This window comes from Gorilla gorilla, chromosome 7, assembly GCF_029281585.2.
Source record: "Gorilla gorilla gorilla isolate KB3781 chromosome 7, NHGRI_mGorGor1-v2.1_pri, whole genome shotgun sequence".
NCBI classification, from domain to species: Eukaryota; Metazoa; Chordata; class Mammalia; order Primates; family Hominidae; genus Gorilla; species Gorilla gorilla.
Window position 1 is genome coordinate 139,310,073 of NC_073231.2, and position 16,195 is coordinate 139,326,267.

The 16,195-nt window shown below is 51.1% G+C and overlaps 1 protein-coding gene across 3 annotated transcripts in view; it reads right to left on the minus strand.

The window, feature by feature from the left end:
* Window positions 1-16,195, minus strand: part of ST3GAL1 (ST3 beta-galactoside alpha-2,3-sialyltransferase 1) — a 116,527-nt gene that overhangs the window by 25,079 nt on the left and 75,253 nt on the right. Inside the window, exon 1 of one of the 3 annotated variants that reach the window (XM_055349128.2) lies at window positions 9,655-9,831. The exons of the other annotated variants lie outside the window; for them this stretch is intronic. The gene's annotated coding sequence lies outside the window, so the exon portion shown is untranslated. Of the gene's footprint in view, window positions 1-9,654; window positions 9,832-16,195 lie in introns of those variants that run through there. 3 annotated transcript variants of the gene reach the window in all.

Sequence of the window (16,195 nt, forward strand, 5' to 3'; positions counted from 1 at the left end):
TCTAGCAAGTGTGGGGCAGCCTGCAGGCATGGGGGAATGCCAGCCCTGGCTCCCGGAAATGAAATCTGGGCCAAGACGCCACAGACCAAAGATCTCTGCATGCCAAGTGTGCGGTGAGGGAGGCCTGGCCTCCCAGAACAAGGAGAAAGAAGAGAGGGAGCAGGAGGGGATGGGGAAGGAGGGAAGCTGGCTCCCTGTCCTCTGCCAAATGGCAGTCATTTCCCAGCCACATGCTCAATACGAGGAGGCATGAAGCACCTGCACACAACAGAGCTTAGCGGGGTCACCAGCACAAGACTGACAAATGTCAGCACACTTTTGGGGACTGAAAAGTAAGAATTTCCCTAAGGAGAGTCCCTAATGAAGATAAACTCCTCTGGCAATAGGGAGTTGAGGGGCAATGACCAGAGACTGAGAGAACTGTCTGAAACTCCTGGAAACACAAATGAAGGAACTGCAAGGGGTTTTGAACCTGTAGTAAATACCCACTGAACGGGATGGTAGTAAATACCTATCACAGGCTGGGATGCCCTCCCAGCCCTTCACACAGCCCCTGGCACTATGGTCACTAGAGAAATGCCTGAGCGAACTGTGCAGGCTGTTGGCAAAATTGACGCTTTCAATACAGAGTGGCCACAACTTTCCCCATGTGATCCCCAAGCCACCAGGAGAGGTAGGTAACCCTTACGCTTGTCTCCCTGAAATGAAAAACTAAAACCCAGAGAAGGCAAGTGACTTATCCAAGGTCAAACAGCAAAATGGTAGCAAAAAGGCAGACTCCTGCCTTCTCCTGTGGCTTTCTGTGTAGCCATGGCTCATCATTCAATTCCATCAATACCTGCTCTTATCTTCCCTATCTTCCCCATTCCCTTTCTGATAACTTCTTTGGACTTGGTTTACTGTCATCTTTCCAGCCTCTTATGTTGGATAATACCTTGTTTACTCCCCCTTCTTGCTGTGCCTACTCTATTTGAATTATGGATTCAGTTCTTCATTTCAGTGGTGTCTTTCAGTTCTGGAATTTCTACCTAATTTTTTGACAGGTTCTACTTTGCTGGTGAATTTCTCCACCTTGTCATCTATCTTTGAGCAATTTTATTCACCACAGCTGTCTTAAAGCCCACATTGGATATCCTGTGATACTTGGGTAATGTGGGTGTATTTCTATTGTCTATTTTCTCGGTTGCTCTCTCTTTCTTTGGTTATTTGGTTCTGTCCTTGGCAGGCCTGGTTGCTGTTTCTATTGTGTATGACAAAAATGCAGAGGCTCTGGATGAGGCTGTCCTCCTTCAGAGAGGACTGGTTGTCTCCTGATGAGCAGGTACAGAAGTGGCACATTACTTTGTTCTAACTGCAGCTGTGTTTCACTTTTCATGAAGACTGGTCTATTTCTGGTTTACTCTTACCCCTGGGGCATAGCCGTTCTCAACAGGTAAACCAAGATGCTTATCAGGGTGACTCTTCCTTATAGGCTTCTATCTCCAATTTCTGTCTCCCCTGTACTATGAGATCACCGTAAGCTTAGCTTAACTTTTTAGCCTTTCTTTTTTGTTTGTTTGGGTTTTTTTTTGTTGTTGTCATTGTTGTTGTTGTGTTTTTGGTTTTGAGATAGAGTCTCACTCTGTCACCCAGGCTGGAGTGCAGTGGCCTGATCTTGGCTCACTATAACCTCCACCTCCTGGGTTCAAGTGATTCTCCTGCCTCAGCCTCCTAAGTAGCTGGGACTATGGGCACATGCCACCATGCCTGGCTAATTTTTGTATTTTTAGTAGAGACAAGGTTTCTCCATGTTGGTCAGGCTGGTCTCGAACTCTTGACCTCAGGCGATCCACCCACCTCGGCCTCCCAAAGTGCTGGGATTATAGGCATGAGCCACCATGCCCAGTCTTTTTAGCTTTTCATCTGCTGTTTTCTGCTTGGTTTCTTAGACTCTGGACCCATGAAACTTAAGTGCTGGCAAATGCCTTGAAAGGAAAATTTTAGAAGGCACAGAGCACACGTTCTTTTCTTTGTGGTTGTTTTTGCTCTAGGTTCTTGGTTCCTTGGGTTTTGGTTGACTTAGCAGTCCTGAGCTCACTGACTCCCTCTACCTACCTACCTATCTCTGTTTTGTTTCCCCACCTTGCGAGACTGCCAAACACTCTGAACTGCTGCTCTCTGCTCGTCCTCTGAACGCTCTGCAAAAATCAGCACATACCTTGTGCAGAAAAGGAGCAGGGAATATTGGGTTTCTCCCAACTTATTTCCTTTCTCTTGGGGGTCTTCGCACCTCAAGTCCTGGCTGCTTTAGTTGTTCTCTAATGCCTTCAAAGAGCTGGATTTCAAGTTTTTCCAGCTTTTATAGTTCTCAGTGGGAGAAAAGATCTGGTACAAGCTTCTGCCATTGCCCAAAGTAGAAGTCACAGCATCTTTTCTTTGCCTTTCCATGTTCCTGTTCTTGGAGTGGTTGCCTGTATGTGTCAGGGGCGTGGCAAATTCAGAGAAGAGGGTGGGGCCCAGAGAGGCCCCAGAGGTGCCGAGGCAAACCTCCTCACACCAGCCAAGTGCACAGATGGTAGGAGGAAGAGGCAGATCTGCAGGCTGGAAAGTTGCAGCTGCAGCCATGGCAGCCACCACCTCCCTGCCCCACCCAAGGGGCCCCACTGCATCTGCTTTCACTTTATGTCAGAACATCCTGCTCCCAGGCCAGCTCTGCACAGACAGTGAGATGACTTCCAATGCAACACATCTGGGGACTTCCCATTATTGAAAAATAGATCCTCCTATGTCCTGGCCTTTGGGATCCTGGCCGGCTGGCTTCATGTATGGGTACAGGGTGGGACCAAGTAAGACCTGACCAGTAAATCTTGGATACTTAATGGCCCTCAAACCTTCCAGTAAGAAGAATGACTCCTCTCTGAACTGCTCTCCAGCCCATGCCTGGTCACTGGACGCTTGGAACCCATTTATTCTGGTTTTGTGAAGAATTTCCTAGTGGATCATGGCCAACAGTTGTCTGAACAACAACAACAACAACAACAACAACAACAACAACAACAAAGGCACGAGAGACCTGCATTCAAATCCTGACTCTTCCCATTCCTGGCTGTGTGTTCATAGGCAAGGCACTTGCCCTCTCTGATCCTCAATCCCTGAATCTACAAAATAGGATTAAAAATGCTCACACGGGCCGGCCATGGTGGCTCACGCCTATAATTCCAGCACTTTGGGAGGCTGAGGTACTCGAGGATCACTCGAGGTCAGGAGTTCGAGACCAGCCTGGCCGACATGGTGAAACCCTTTGTCTACTAAAAATACAAAAATTAGCCGGATGTGGTGGCAGGCACCTGTAATCCCAGCTACTTAGGAGGCTGAGGCAGGAGAATCACTTGAACCTGGGAGGTGGAGGTTGCAGTGAGCTGAGATCGCACCACTGCACTCCAGCCTGGCCGACAAAGTAAGACTCCGTCTCAAACAAACAAACAAACAAACAAAAATGCTCACACGAAGGGTTGCTGTGGGATAAAAGGCCTTGCACAAAAGTGAACAGCTCAGTTCCTGCCACAGAGTAGATGACCACAAAGGTCAATTCTGTCTCTCCCCACTAAGCTTCAAGGTCCTCATTTGTAAACAAAAAGGAAAAAGTCCAGCAGAACCCTTTGCCTGTCCTACTCGTAGGGTTATTTAAAAGACCAAATGAAATCAGGCATCAAATCATGCAAACCAGTGGTATTACACAAATGATGATTCTGGCCGAATTCATTATTTGTGTGAATTCCTTGATGTGCTGAACAGCTAAATCTTCATGCTTTCTACTCCCGTGGCCAAGACCTCCCAGGACCTGCAGGAAGGAGCTCCTAACACACTGGGGGAAATGTCAGGGTTCCCAGGGGCTCCCAGACCCAGACTCTGCAACAGCCTTGCCTTCGGTCAGGAGGCAGCTGGTCCCAGAGGCTTATGTAGAGAGTCAGGCCCACCTGAGTTTGCAACCAGCTTTGATCTTCCCCAGGAAAACGTTCCTCAAAGTTGCTCTGGTAGCTCCAATTTTCCACTCTCCAATCAGTCTTTTTTCCCACATGCTTGGAAATGCAGATGCATTGTCTTCTGAAGTATCCAAGATTTACACATCCACAGGAAAGCCTGGCCACCTCACAACCTCCGACTGCCAGTCTTGAATTGGGGGTCATCTCGTTTTTTGCATTGTTTTTTATAGTTTGCCAAAACAGTCACAGCTGCCATCCATTTGGCCCTTTCAGCAGCCCCATTCACTGGGTGGTGAACAGAATATGGGTATTGGGGGTCAGCCAGATCTGGGTTTGATTCCTGAATTTCTGACCTCCTAGCTGAGAGGTCTTGGGTAGGGACCTCATCTACCTCATCAGGCTCAGGGCCTGCACCAGCAAGATGGGGAAAATCACATCTCTTCAAAGGTTCACATGAGAGTTAAGTGCATAAATGCTTCACATTTAACAGATGCTTAATACCCGGGAGTTACCTTCACTGTCAACTTGCAGACAAGAAAACTGAGGCTGAGGGAGGGCAGGCACCTGGATTGAGTTAAAACAACCAGGAGATGGCAGAGCCAACTTGGACCAGGTCTTTTGTATCTTTGGGATCAATGTCTAAATGTTTCTTTCCTCCCTCCTTCCTTCCCTCCTTTCCTACATACTCTGCGCTCGGCATGGGTCCCCAGGAAGAAGATGCTGTCTCTGGAAGCTGAGTGTGTGGAACTTCCACATGGAACTCTCCCAGCGCAGTCCCTTGTGCCCCTGTGTTATTACAAGGGAGTGTGTCTGACCTCCACTTTAATCCCTCATTCGGAGAATCAGCCTAATAAGAAACCTGGGCCAAGTGAGTCAGAGCTAGAGGCACCTGGTTGGAAGCCTTGCTGGGCTTTAGCAAGCCCACCCCGCCCCAGGATTCCTGCCATCTGTCCATCCCCCTGAAGCTAAGGGGTACTCCTGGCCTGATACCGCTGACGCTGGGTGATGAGGTCTTCTCTTTGCTGATGTCCTTAACCCTCCCTGCTCCCTGGGTATCACACACTGGGAATTGTGATGGGAGACTGTTCAGAAACATTTAAGAACTCAACAAATTTGTAGCTATGATCAACGAATAAGGCTAGAAGCTAGAGTGGTATCTGCAATCCACATGGCTCAAATACCATATTGAGAGTTGCATCAATCCTGCCTGCATTCGAGGGTTCTCAGGGCACCCTGTTTCTTGCTGCCAGCAGGGGTTCCTATGCTGGCCACTGTCTACAGGAGCGAGAGTTTGTTCCCACCCGCTGTGTGCTTCCCCTAACTGCAGGGGCTGGAAGCCTGGGAACTACATTTCCCAGCATCTCTGTCCATAGTGCTTTGGAAATGGTTGAGATCTGACCAGTGATAGTTGGGACGGGCAGGTGGGCGAGGCAAGAGCCTTCCTTCCTCTGGCAGTGGTAGAAGCTGCTGTGTAGCTGCCCCAGAATCTGGACTCCAGAACCTGCCTTCTTCTACCTCCAGGCAGCAGGGCAGCTGCAGATTCTGTCCCGACTTCCTGAAGCTTCGTGGCCTGTGGGCCTCAACCTGAAGCACTGCAGCCCAAACCCTGGAGGGCCCCCATTCTCACTGCCCTTCCAAGAACTTCATAAGCACCTGGATCCCTGAATCAAATCCTCACGCTTCAAGCTGCTGCCTCACTTCAGTCCACAGATGTGGAAGCTGAGCTCAGAAATGGGAAGTGACTTTTCCAAGGATACACAGGAAAAGTAAACCAGGGCTAAAGAAAACCAGATGCCCAAGTCCCAAGACCCGCTTGACTCCTTAGAAAAAACCTGCTGTATTCTACAGGGTGGCTTCCCTGGAGTAGGTGTTCTTCCCATTCCCAGGGGCAGGATCTTAGGAGGTGTCATGGACTGCAACTGAAAAGAGAGAGAGGGTGGAGCTTTGGGGAGGAGAGAAGGTCGGGAGTTGGTTTAGCTGCTGCCATAAGGGGTGGGGGGCTGTTTGCGGTGACCCCCAGGAAGTTACATGGGCTGCTGAGCCTCAAGTTCCTCAGCAGGTGGATTAAAAACCCCTGCTCTATGAGGTGACTGCATAGAGCAGTAATGTGTCAACACTGAGGACACCTACCATCACCTTTGTCTTTTCTATACCCTGTTCTAAGCACAATACCGGTGCACATTGGCTGGGCCCACTACAAGCTCCCGATGAAGGTACTGGGTATTATCTCCAGCTTTCAGAGCTGGGACACAGGCCCGCAGTGGTCAAGCCACCTACCCAAGGCCCTCGGCCGGTAGGTGTAAAGTCAGGATTACGGCCAATGCAGAATCCGAACTTCACACATACTGGTGTGAAGTGGATGGTGCCAGGCTGAGGTCGGCCCCTGCCCTGGGCCTCCTTGCTGTCCAAGCTGTGGAAGAGGAACCAGCCTATCCCCACTCCATGGGCAGTGTGAGCACTGAGTGGGCTTTGTGTGTGGCGCAGCTCAGGGCCTGGCAGGGGCGAGTGTGAGCCCTCCCTTCCCTTGTTTTGTTTTCTCCTTCCAGCTGGGCTCCACCCGCTCTGAGTCACCCCTGAAGCTGGCAGCTGTGCTCTCATGGCCGAGCCAGGCCTGGACCCACTCAACGCCGCTCTCCTCCCCTGGGTCAGGAAGGATCAGCCGTGAGGGGAGCCAGACCCGTTTCCCTCCAGAAAACATCGTCCAAGAGAAACAGGGCCACAGTGAGGTGAGGCCTGAGCGGAGGTCCTGGCCACTGCAAGGTAAACAGGTGATGACAAGCTCCCTGTCAATGGCAGGACTGGGGTGGACAATTCTCTCCTTATGTCGATTAAAAAAATCAGTCTCGAATGAAGCCAGCCAGCCAGCAACTGTGCTGCCCTGAGGCTCCCTGCGCCTCCCAAGAGAGGAGAGAACACCCACCCCCAACCCCAGGGACAGCAGCCACGGAGCACAGCGTGACTTGGGCCACGTCAGAAGCCGAGGCCAGTCAGCTCCCCATCTGTAAAATGCAACAATGATCCCAGCCCCTGCTCACCTAGACTTGGCTAATTGGACAAATTAATGAATATTGGTTAGTCCTGAGAGTCACTTTCTTTCTTCTTTTTTTTTGAGATGGAGTCTCGCTCTGTTCATCAGGCTGGAGTGCAGTGGTGTCATCTCGGCTCACCATAACTTCTGCCTCCCGGATTCAAGCGATTCTCCTGCCTCAGCCTCTCGAGTAGCTGGGACTACAGATGTGCACCACCATGCCTGGTTCATTTTTGTATTTTTAGTAGGGACGGGGTTTTACTATGTTGGCCAGGCTGGTCTCGAACTCCTTACCTCGTGATCTGCCCACCTTGGCCTCCCAAAGTGCTGGGATTACAGGCATGAGCTACCACACCGTACAATCATGTTACTAATAATCTTGAATATTTAACACATATTGGAAACAATACTATTGGGGTATATATATATATATATATAGTGCTTAGAGCAATTCCTGACCATCACAAAAGAATATTTAACATTAATATTAACATTAGGAAAATGTCACCTACCCGGGAGCATCACTCCTCTGAGAAATTCAGAACTGCATGCATGTGTGTGTGGATAATGGCTAGTGGGGTTGAAAATGAAGAAGAAATGGCATGTGTGAGTTTCACACCTACTACATGCAGACACTTTACATACAGCATCTCACTTTGTCTTGGCAACATCTCTGACTTGGACACTGCCAAGCCCCTTTGTGGATTCTCGCTCTTGCTTTCATTCTTTCATTTGACAATTACTCACTGGGCACCGGCCATCTAGCAGTTGCTGTCAAGTGCTGAACAAAACAATGGTTAGACAAAGTAGAATGGCTGAGTGCGGTGGCTCATGCCTGTAATCCCAGCACTTTGGGAGGCTGAGGAGGGTGGATAACTTGAGGTAAGGAGTTCAAGACCAGCCCAGACAACATGGTGAAACCCTATCTCTAAAAATACAAAAAAATTAGCTGGGTGTGGTGGCGGATGCCTGTAGTCCCAGCTACTCAGGAGGCTGAGGCAGGACAATTGCTTGAACCCGGGAGGCAGAGGTTGCAGTGAGCCGAGATTGCACCACTGCATTCTAGCCTGGGCAACAGAGCGAGACTCTGTCGAAAAAGAAAAAAAAGGAGAGAGAAAGTAGAATGATCTTCATCCTTGCTCACTGAAAACAACATCATAGGGTGGGACAGAGGCTGAGATTATTAAGGAATCACACAAAAGACCAGCTGTGATGGTTAGATTTAATGTATCAGCAGGCATGTGGCTTGCACCTATCATCCCAGCTATGTGGTGGCTGAGGCAGGAGGATCACTTGAGCCCAGGAATTCAAGGCTGCAATGAGCTATGATCATACTCCAGCCTGGGGGAGCGAGACTTATCTCTAAGTAAATAAATAAATGTAATGAGCCAGCTTGGCTAGGCCATGGTGTCCAGTAGTTTGGTCAGACACTCGTCTAGGTGTTTCAGGGAAGGTAGCATGCAGATGTGGTTAAGCTCTCCAATCAGTTAACTTTAAGTAAAGGAGATGAATGCAGGTGGGCCTCATCCAATAGGTGGAAGGGCTTAAGGGCAAAAACTGAGGTTCCCTGGAAAAGAAGAAATTCTGCCTCAAGATTGTAACAGAGAAATCAAGTCCTGCCTGAGATTTCAGCCCTCTGGCCTGCCCACCAGGTTTTGAACCTGGCAGCCGCCACAACTGCCTGAACCAGTTCCGAAAGTTGAATCTCTTAATATGCATACACAAATATGGGATAGGCTCTGCTCCCCTGGAGAGCCCTGACTGGCAGCCTTCAGTGCCACGAGCAGAGGGCGTAAGAGGGACTGGCTGATGTCTGGGGGAAGTGGTAGTGACTGAGGGTCCACAGGGTGGACAGGTGATTGGGCAGGGAGTGTGAAAGCCTCCCAGGCAGAGGAAGCTACAGGTATGAAGGCCTGTGGGGACAGTAGGTGAGTCCAAGGAACTGAAAGAAAACAAAGTCAAGTGGATTGGAAGACTGCAGCGGCACTGGCAGACAGCGGGGGCCAGGCAAGGTCTGGTGGCCCCCTAAGGTCTGGACAACCTCCTGGAAGCCACAGGAAGCCCTGGAGGAAGGCCAGAGGGAGAGAGGGAACTGGAGACAGGCAGTGACTGCCTTGGCGCCCTCCCTGTGGGACAGCCAAGGGCTGATGGTCCCTTGCTCCTGTCAAATGACCCCATCCACACATTAGCTGTGTCCTGGGGGTCTCAGTAAGTCTCTGACCTCTTGTCCCTTCAGCCCTAGGGCTGGAAACAGTCCCACCATTTCCAGCCCCAGGGACTGCACCACACTTGCTGTTTCCCACACCACACTATGACCTTGTGAATGACCTTTCACCTCAGCTCCCCTCCACTGCCCACTTTGAATGCACCATTCGTGTCCTGCCAGCACCATGACCAGTCCAGGTGACCCCGCAGACCTAACTCCAAGGGGCACAGCTGACAATGTGGTCTAAGCAATGAGTGCCCCAGAAGCTGTGCCCTACAGAAAGCCATGCCTCCCGCCCTTCCCCGGACACCCCTCTGAGGCGCTGGCCACCTCAGAGGATTTGCAAGAAGCACATGGGTCAGCTGGATGCCCTGAGCCCTGGCCTCCCCTCCACCTTGGGTAGCTGCTCTCGCTAGAATCTGCCCAAACTCTGCTCCAACTGCTGCTGGGGCACTCACCCATCGGGAGATTTCATCATCAGGCTCATGACACTGATAGGGTCTTTGGCAGGGATGGCACCAGGGGATCCCTTGCGCCACTCAGCCGAGTTCAACACATTCCAGGTCCCACCAGGGGGACACTCCAAGAAGCCTGTCCCCCAAGCTCCCTGATGACACCATCAGTCCCTCCCATAGAAATGTAGTCAACACCAGTAGAGCCAGAGGGCAAGGTCCCCTTAGCCCGCCCATGGCTGCTCCAATCAGTGCCTGTGGCTTGACCACCGCCCACTCCTGGGCCCCTCTTGGAGTTTGATCTGCTGGGTCCTCTCCTGTTGTTCTCTGACTCCTGCCGGGCTTAAATATCAAAGAATCCTCATTGTTTGATAAGCCTGCAGACAAAAGCCCATGGAATATCTCTAAGTGGCCTCTGGTCCGCCCCTCCTTCTCTCCATCTCACTCCCTCCCCAACTTATCTGTGCATGCCTGACCCATCCATAGCTAATACATTTCTTGTGTGTGGATGCCTGGCTAAAGTCCCCAGGGGCTCTTCGGGCAGGCATTTGCTCTTTGGATAGAGAAGGAAGTTGGGCTTTGAGAGACTACGCAGTATTTTAGGGACTAGCTAAAGTGCAGTTCCAGGTCCTATGAGGGAGGTGACACCATAATCCCATTTTACAGAAGGGGATGCTGAGACCCTTGGGTATCAGTGGCTTACTCCAGGTCACGTGGCTAGGAAGGGGTGAGGGCTGATTCCTGAGCCTGCTCTTCCATGCTCTACTGCCACACCTCTCACCCAGGTACTGAAGCATGCCTGCGATGCTTCAAGAACACAGCTGGCGGCATGCATATCTTCACTGCTAGACAGCGAAGCCGCACACTAGGCAGGCTCCAGGATCCAGCCCAGGGCCATTCACACGCATAAATCTGCTCAGGAGGAACCAGTGCCTCCCAGGACATGATGCCAAGGGCCTTAGTGATCCACAAGTGGCAGGTGAATGACAACCAAAGGGAGAGGGAAGGCTGTCTAAGGCAGGTGGCCATGGAGACAGGGGGCATAGCACTGATGGAGGAGGGCAGAGGGGGAGGGTAAACCAGGCCTGTGCCCAAAAAAGCACATGGTGGTGATGATGGAGACGCTGGTATGTTACAGAAAACAGGGCGCCCTTCAGAGGGGCTGCTGTGGGTGGAGCTGGATCGTGGAAGTCCTGAGGAATGTGGACTTGGGGACTGAAGGCAAAGGGGAGCCCGGCTGGCTTGTGAGCAGCAGACAGTAGTGACTGCAACTGGCACATCGTGGCTGGACTGGAAAGGGGTGCACAGGACACCCTGTGGGAGTCTAGAGAGTGGCCCAGTCTCCATGAGCGTGACTTGGAAAGTCTGTTTCCTTTGGAGCCTGTTTCCTTGCTCCTTTCTGCATCGGCGCCTGCCCATTTCCCCCACAGCCCAGCAGTGCCAGCAGGTTGGGAGAACCCTTCGATGTGCTTGCAAATCTTCCTCTTTGCACCTTAGTGCCTCTTGCTTTTTCCTTTGCTGGGGAAGTTGGGGAAAAAAAGATTCTGCTGAAGCACAAATAGTGGCTCAGAGTAGGCAGTGTGGAGAAGTGCCCCAGAGAAACAGGATTAACTGGATTAGGGTCACATGAGAAGGAGGCGAATATGTTTTCATATTCACAGCCTCACAAAAAGAATTTAAATCCACAAATCTTCTTATGTGTGTGGATTGAGGAGCGCTAAATTTGGAGTCCTAGGATATCCAAATGACATTAGAAGCATGTAATGTGGCTGGGAATTCCAGGGGTTGCACTATACGCACACCCAGGCTCACACCTGTCCCAGAAGAAAGGATTTCCCCCCATCTGGGTGGTGCTGGAGGCTGATAAAGAAGAGACAGTTCAGAGCTCCTAATGCCCCTTGCACCTGCCCTCAGGCATCTGTCGCTGGTTCTAAAACCCTCAGCATAAAGGAAGGGCTGGAGGTGTGGCCGCTCTGGAGCCGAGATTCACAGTCTGACACGTGGTTTAAAGAGGCCCCTTTCTCCCTAGTCCCTGACTTCATGGAAATATTTTAATGCTACTGATTTTCAGGGGCATCCAGGAGGCGCCTGAAGGAGCTGAGGGGCAGCCTCTAGCAGTGTCCATAATGGGGATTAAGATCACATTATAAACCCAGCTGCTACAATGGCGAGGCATGCAGCACCCTCCAGGGTTCTGGGATGGGTGGGAGCGTCAGGCGACAGCAGGCATTTGGCATGAACCATCCCATCCCTAGACACTGAAGGTTGGAGGGGTGTCACGGTGTCCCGTTGGATCACAGGATTAAACTGCCCTGGCCCAGGCTCAGCCCCACCCCCATACCTGGGCCCCAGAGGAGAGGAAGAGTAGCTCTCATCAGAAAGGGCTCAGCAGTCAGGAAAGGAGGGAGACCTTGCCCTCTTTACCAGGGACTGCCAAGCTGTCCAGTGGGAGGAGCGAGAGCATGGGTGGCCGGAGCAGATGGGCAAGGATCGGCACCACGGGGCCAGGGCACGCTCAGAGCAGCTGAGGCCTGGCAGCCCTGGTGAGGCTCGGGATGGACGATACGAGGGGACACTGGGCAGCTTGGACCAGCAGAGGCCCAGCAAGCAGGTGGGAGAACAGAGGCCAGTTCTGACCAGGAGGCATTCCCAGAGCCTGTCCCTGGGGGTCAGGAGGCGTGGACCATGGAGAGAGGGAGATACTAGTACTGATGTCTCCCCAAATGCACCCCCAGCTCATGAGTCCTGGAGATGGCTGGGGAAGAAAGCATTGGGTCCTGTCCCTAAAGTGCAGCAACTCTGCGCCAGGCTCCAAGTCAGCACTTCTCTTAGGTTGCTTGTTTGACCTCAACAGCTTTACCAAGGGGTGGTATGTTCTCTTTCAAAGTGAAGAAATGGGGCCAGGCGTGGTGGCTCAAGCCTGTAATCCTAGCACTTTGGGAGGTTGCAGCAGGTGGATCACTTGAGGTCAGGATTTCCGAGACCAGCCTGGCCAACATGGTGAAACCCTGTCTTTACTGAAAATACAAAAATTATCTGGGCGTAGTGGCATGTGCCTGTAATCCCAGATACTGGGGAGGCTGAGGCATGAGAATTGCTTGAACCTGGGAGGTGGAAGTTGTAGTGAGCTGAGATCACACCACTGCACTCCAGCCTGGGTGACAGCAAAACTCTGTCTCAAAAAAATAAAATAAGATAAAAGGTGATCCAAACAGCCTGGCTCCAGAGGCCCAGCTCTTCATGCTAAGAATCTACCTTTCAGCCTCAGCTGGTCTCTCTGGATGGCGCCCATACCCCACTTCGGGGAGCGTCCATGCGGCAGGGGGAGTTCACCTCCACTCAGCCCTACTCTGCCCACTTTCCCCACAAAGTGATCACGAGTGCTCCTCACCCTCCGTCCAATAAGGAGGCCACTCTGGCAGGAGAGATAAAATGAGCTACGCCCAATGACTGCTGGGAATGTCCAAACACCCTCATGGCCAGAGGTGCTAGAGACAGCTCTGTCCCAGCTCTGTCTGAGCTGGCCACCAGGTAGGCATCCAACACTGGGAGTGTGCCTCCCATCCCACGCTGCAGTCCTTTCCGGGACCTCCCAGGGGTGGGAGGACTGGACGCCTTGTCCCCAGCTGACCATTAGAAGGCCTCCCACATAGGGAACACAGCATTTTAAAAACATCTTGTTCTGCTCAACTTTAAAACACACAAGTCTCATTTTATCTCCTCCCACAATGCAGTGATAAGAGGCGGGCCTTGCCAAGGCTGGCTGTACTGCTTGGGTCTTGGAAAGAAACGAAGACTGGAAGGGCAGGAGGTCTAGGGACGGCGATGGCAGAATGTGCCCAGCACTGGCTAGAGACCGCCATCTGAATTGCAGCTCTAATGCTTGGCCAGCTGGCTGAGCATCCTGGGGTGGGTGGAGGGTGCACATGAGTTTGCATGTGGGGGATAACTGTGTATAAGCCTCAGCTCCCTTCAGATGTACAGCATGGGGCGGGAGGAAGAAACATGATCTAAAGAAAAACCACCCTGACTGGGCGTGGTGGCGCATGCCTGTAATCCCAACATTTTGGGAGACCCAGGCAGGTGGACCACAAGGTCAGGAGTTTGAGACCAGCCTGGCCAATATGGTGAAATCCTGTCTCCACTAGAAATAGAAAAAATTAGCCAGGCATGGTGGCATGTGCCTGTAGTCCCAGCTACTCGGGAGGCTAAGGCAGGAGAATCACTTGAACCTGGGAGGTGGAGGTTGCAGTGAGCTGAGATCACGCCACTGCACTCCAGCCTGGGCGACAGAGCAAGACTCTGTATCAGATTCAATTTCTATTTACAAGGCCCCACAATATGCCTGGGAAGCAATGTTCTCCCTATTTTATAGGTAAGACATGCAGGCTGAGAGAATAAGAGCCTTCTGATACACTGTGCCCTGGAATCTGTTCCAAGATTCTCATTCCTATTTGTTGACTGAGGCTCAGCTTCTGAAAGTATTGACTGAGTTATCATTCCCCTTCAAACTCAGAAGAGTTCCCTCTGAGCTCAGGCTTTGTGCACAAAAAGCAGTGAGATCTTTCCCACTTTACAACACTCCTGACCCAGGAATCTCATGTCTTCTGCCAGGATCCATGAAACACTAAAAGGCTAACTTGTTAGTAGCAGCAGGATAAAAGCAAATCCCAGACCTTGCAGCCTCTCCTGGCCCCTTCCATGCTATTTTCTGCTCATACCCCTACCTACCTGAAGCCTCCAGTGGGTTCTCTCCACACCCACAATGCAATCCAAGGCTCTCACCAAGGCCTGCAAGATCCTACATGAACTGGTCCCTGCCTACTCTGATTCCATTTTCCACGCCTTTTCCTTGCTCACTCTAGCTCAGCCTCCATGCTGTCCCTCAAGCAGGCCAAGCACAGGACCTACACACAGCCTATCTGCTCTGCCCAGAATGCTCTTCCCACAGGTAGTAAGGTCATTCCTTTACTCAATTCAGGGTGCTGGGTCACATGGCAAATCCTTGCAGAAACTGTCCCTGAACCATGATGTGTATCGGCCTCTGCGTTTTTCCTCTATTCTTTTTTGTTTTTTTTTTTTTGAGACAGAGTCTCACTCTGTCACCCAGGCTGGAGTGCAGTGGCACGATCTTGGCTCACTGCAACCTTCACCTCCTGGGTTCAAGCAATTTTCCTGCTTCAGCCTCCTGAGTAGCTGGGACTACAGGTGTGTGCCACCACACCCAGCTAATTTTTTGTGTTTTTAGTAGAGATGGGGTTTCACCATATTAGCCAGGATGGTCTCCATCTCCTGACCTGGTGATCCACCTGCCTCAGCCTCCCAAAGTGCTGGGATTACAGGCATGAGCCACCGCGCCCAGCCTCCTCTATTCTTTTCCACACACATGACTAACTGGCATTGCATACTTAATACATAGCTGAAAGGATTCCCCGTGCAACTAAGTTTCTTGAACTCAAGGGCTTTCTTAGTTCACTACTGTGTTCCCAGAGGAGTGACCCTACACTCTCTTTCACAGTCACCTGGAAAGTAGGCATTATCCCCATCTTATAGAAGAGGAAACTGAGGCTGAGAAGTTCAGCCATTGCAATTTACCCAATTTCGCACTCAATTTCACACTTAAATTGTTAGACATAGGATTCAAATCCAGACATGTGCAATGCTAATGCGTTGTTTGGAGACACTTCTCCATGAGTTTCTTGCATTCCTACACATCTTGCTGGGTAGACAAAGAATGCAAGGCTCTGACTGCTCTGTACCTGGGTTGGGTTTGCAGCAACCAATCCTGAGACATGAGGTAACGTTTCCCTCTGGGACAAAAAGCTGGCTTGCTTGCTGTCTGTCACAAGATGGTGGATCCCCCAAGCTCGGTGTTTCTGTCCTATATCGTAACCCATAGCATGTGTGGCATCTATATGGGCCTTCTGCCTGCCCGCCATGGCACTTAGTGGGTGAAGGGGAGCAGACACAAAAGCTCATGCTGCTTTTGAACTGCGAATAATAAAGTCAAGAACTCTCTGGAGTTTTACCAAATAGAGAAAGTGGTCAGGTTGCGCCTGAACTGCTGTGGAGGGCACACGCTGTGTCTTACTTAGTCTTAGTAATCTCGGTATGTGCCCCTGGCCCCAGGCCCTCATAAGCACTTGTTTAATTGACAGACAGACAGATGGATAACCCAACGGTGCTGAATGATGATGGGCTTGCTGGTCAACCACTGAGCTGCCTGCTTCTTGGAGGGAGGCTACAGGGCTGGGCTCCGAGTCACACAGCGCAGGAGTTTTTTGAGCCTTTCTTAAGAGAACCCTTCAGGAGCTTACAGGCCAGAAATCAGACAGAATTGCATTCTGAGTATTATTTTTCCAGCTGAGTAAGATGCAGTTAATGGAAGACTTAATACATACTTCTGAGCCCTGTGGAAAGAGAGACATTCTGCTGCTTCTGGAAATGAGTTTCTGGTTCTGCAGCCACAGGTCTCAGGTGAAGGAGAGGTGAGAATGGGCTGAAGCTCCGGTCTAAATGTGCAAGACAGGATCACCAAGGTACTGCC